Raw genomic sequence first — 3,661 nt, 5'->3', positions numbered from 1 at the left:
AGCAGAGACACGGAGCTGCTGGAGCGGGGCCAGAGGAGGCCACAGCAGTGACCCGAGGGTGGAACCCCTCTGCTGGGAGGACAGGGGAGAGAGTTGGGGGTGTTCAGCCTGGAGAAGGCTCCAGGGAGACCTTAGTGTGGCTTTTCAGTGCTGAAAGGGGCCTGTGAGAAAGCTGGGGATAATCATTTTAGCAGGGCCTGGGGATAAGGGGTGACAGGTTTAAACTAAACGAGTAGATGTAAGGAAGACGTTTTTGATGCTGAGGGTGGTGAGACGCTGGCCCAGGTTGCCCAGAGAGGTGGGAGCAGCCCCATCCCTGGCACCATCCCAGGTCAGGTTGGCCCTTGGGACTCTGAGCACCCTGCTCTGGGTGCAGATGTCCCTGCTCCCTGCAGGGGGCTGGACTGGATGGCCACACTTCCACTGCGCCTCCACCAGCCTGAACAAATCCGTTAGATGTTACTGAATATAAATATTAATAATGAATTTTATAAATGTTTCAGAGCCTAAAAAATGAATCTTCAAATTAAATATAATATAGATTTAGTCCATCTTCAGCATACACACAGTAATTGCACAATCCAAGCATTCTTCCTTGTACCCCTTCCCCATCTCTAAGAGGAGATGAACAGGAGAATATTACAAACACTTGTTTCTGGCTTGAATTACTTCAAAAATTCTTTAGAAGTTAGTTTACAGGTTATACTGCCCGCATTTTCTCATATTATTTTTAATGGAACACTTTCAGATACAGAGAAGAGGTAAAATGACTCTTGTTCTCTCATGCAAATATACGGTAAAAGTGCCTCACCACGGGGAAAGATTCTCCCCATTCTGGCCAGCCTCTAACCTCACCCCTCTCCAGCCGAGGGATCCGCCCTGGAGAAAAGCACCTACTTTTTGTTGCTACCTCCTAAAAACCCCCACTCTGCTCCAACAGCTCTATTCTGAAATCCCATCGTTTGGTTCCCTCCTCCGAAGGAACAACAAGTCGTGCTATAAAACTCAATTTGGGAAATGTCAAGCGCCCTGAACTCCAGAGGTCCACGAGTCCATTAACCACCCGGCTTTTCCCTCAACCCTTCGTGCAGCTGGACCACGACATCTGCAACATCTCCTAAACCAAAACAAAAGCCAGTAACTTTTCCAGCACCATAACGGAAGCGGGAACCATGGGTTTAACATCCCCTGCCCAACCCTCTGAAAAAATTCTCTGTTTATTAGGGGGCAAATACACCCAGGTGAGGACAGCACGGCTGGGGTAAAGACTCCTGATAAATGAAATCTATATTCTTCAAGGTCAGTAACTCCCAATCTGCTGCCTTGCAGACTTCCTGCCTTGGAAGGTTTCCCAGGTTTGCCCAGGTCTTCTGGAGGAAGGAGCCGTACAGGGAGCTACTACACAGGATTTGTACGATGTACAACTCATTAATGCGAGAAACAATTTATCTGGAGAGTGCACCAGAGAGAGAGGTTGGAGACGGTGGAAGGAAAACGCTGCTTTTACATTGAAGGCGTAAGATAAATGTCTACAGCTTAAATTTAGTTGTGTAGACACGAGCTGCAAATTGTTATGGGAAAGACTTTGCGGATGCAGAAAGATCGTTTTAGGGAAAACCTTGCAGCTGAATTTATTGAAGCTGGATTGCTCGTTGCCCAGAAAGAACTGCAGCATGCAATTTACTTTCTGAGGTTATTTAATAGCAGCAAAGGAGGATCTTAGGGTATTTCTTCGTTTCTGCTGAGTTAACAGTCAGTAGTAACGAAATAGTCTGGGATGAGAATATTATTGTGCAATATTCTGATGTACGAGGGACATTCCAAGCTGTTTAGATTTCGGACAGTCCCAATTAACCATCATGTAAGTTTAATATTTTAAATTAAATGTTAAAACAGTTTTTATCTATTGCTAGCATTGCATTCAGGATGTGTACATATAGCCGTGGTTGGGAAGCCTTTAAAGCAACTGGCTATATTCATGTAGAACATGGTCATACACCATGTCTTTCCTCTCTGAAGACTGTCTCTGCTCTTCACAGCTCAGGACGGGCTATGATCTGACACAGGGTACGAGCTGGCCGTGAGCCTTGCACTGAATTTTTTCACCGCTGTCGTGTTAGATGGAAGAAAACTCCATTAGATGCCATCTCATGAGCTGGAAAAAAGACATTTTTACCCAAAGCATGGCATTTACTGTGTAGCTTCAAACAATTTCAAGTATTTTGTTTTGTGGCTCCAGTAAAAGAGTAAAAGGGTTTTTTTTTGGTGGGGGGGAGCAGAGGGGTAAGGAAGGAGAAGCAGAAATAAAACAGCAGTGTGAGAGTGTTTCTTGGTTCCAGTAGTTCATTAGCATTGACCAACATCAACCACATCGACCCTTAACACAACCGCTCCACACAGGCATGATTCCACCCCCTTCCCTTATCCCTTTATTCCCATCACTATTCTTCCTTCTCGTCCTGAGATGCTCTAACCTACCAAGTCTCAGTAAAGTCCCTGGATTAAGGGTTTTGTTGAAAATTACAAAGCTTCAGCAAAACACAGAAGGAGCAAACACTTCAGAGCAGTTCAAAGGATAGGTCAGACCGCTGCGGTAAGCGTGAGGATAAGGCTTCGGAGGGCAGAAGCCAAGAGAGATGGAGATGAGACTGGAAAGTGCAACACGGTGAAGAATAATAATGTAGGAGAGAAAACTATGCGTTTTCTAGAGAAACTTGGAAGTATCAACATTTATTTTGGAAACAAGGTGCTCAGAAGAGTATGGAAAGTACTGCTAATAAGGAATCAAATCCATAAAGGGGAAGAACTGCAAAACACAGAAGTAGTATTTGAAAACGCCAACATACTAAAGGAGAAAGCTGCACCTCAGCTTCACAGAAGACTGGTTTAAGGACCAAAAGTCAAACAGAAGTAAAAAAGCAAACTAAGAATAAGATATTGTAAAACAGCGATCAAAATGAGGACTCTCGAATGAATCTCAAGCTACGAGTGACAGGGACATCCACGGTGAAGACTAGTACTTCGTTCTCAGCCAAAACAAGGTGCTCACACTCCCGCATTCAGCTCAAGTCCACACTCTGGATCATTAAATCACAAATTGGTCAGACACTTCCGGCCTAGACGTGAGAGGAGAGCTCCACCCCACCCCAGTCTGTGTATGGAGGATCACACCCTCCTCTAGATTCATCTCACCAGGAATGCTAATATTGAGGGAATAAGTCTCATGGCTGGTTTTCACCTGGAAGTGCACCAAGAGTTCTCCCTGAGAAATTACAGATACTGAGAGGCTGAACTACCCCATCCTTAAAAAAAAAAGCGTGTTTTAAACACAAAGTACCACGTTTTAGGAAATCCCTCTCCTCCATTTCTCCTACATAAACCCCTAACCATGTCCACCTCCCCTCTGGAGCTCCCTGGCAGGTTCACCAGGCAGGTTGGAGTGGAAGAAGCACAGTCTCACAAGTTTAAAACAAAACCCCTGAGCTTCTGTAGAAGCCTGGAAGCAGCTCTACAGCTGTCCAGGCAAATGGACCTTCTTTTCCCATCGTTATGGGACGAGAAAGCAAAGCAGTGGGATCAACCCAGAGAGAATCGCCAGGCAGAGACCCCGCTGGGCCGTTATGGCACCCCCCCCCCCCCACCCCGCTTGTGGTGTAGACGG

General features: G+C 45.8%; 1 protein-coding gene across 1 annotated transcript in view; it reads right to left on the bottom strand.

The window, feature by feature from the left end:
• LOC104494977 (dedicator of cytokinesis protein 1) overlaps window positions 1-3,661 on the bottom strand; it is a gene marked incomplete at both ends in the record, with an annotated part of 118,316 nt that overhangs the window by 41,588 nt on the left and 73,067 nt on the right. The window lies entirely within an intron of this gene.

This window comes from Buceros rhinoceros, unplaced genomic scaffold, assembly GCF_000710305.1.
Source record: "Buceros rhinoceros silvestris isolate BGI_N320 unplaced genomic scaffold, ASM71030v1 scaffold886, whole genome shotgun sequence".
Lineage (NCBI taxonomy): Eukaryota > Metazoa > Chordata > Aves > Bucerotiformes > Bucerotidae > Buceros > Buceros rhinoceros.
Note: the sequence above shows the minus strand (reverse complement) of the source record. Positions and strands in the feature narration are given on the sequence as shown.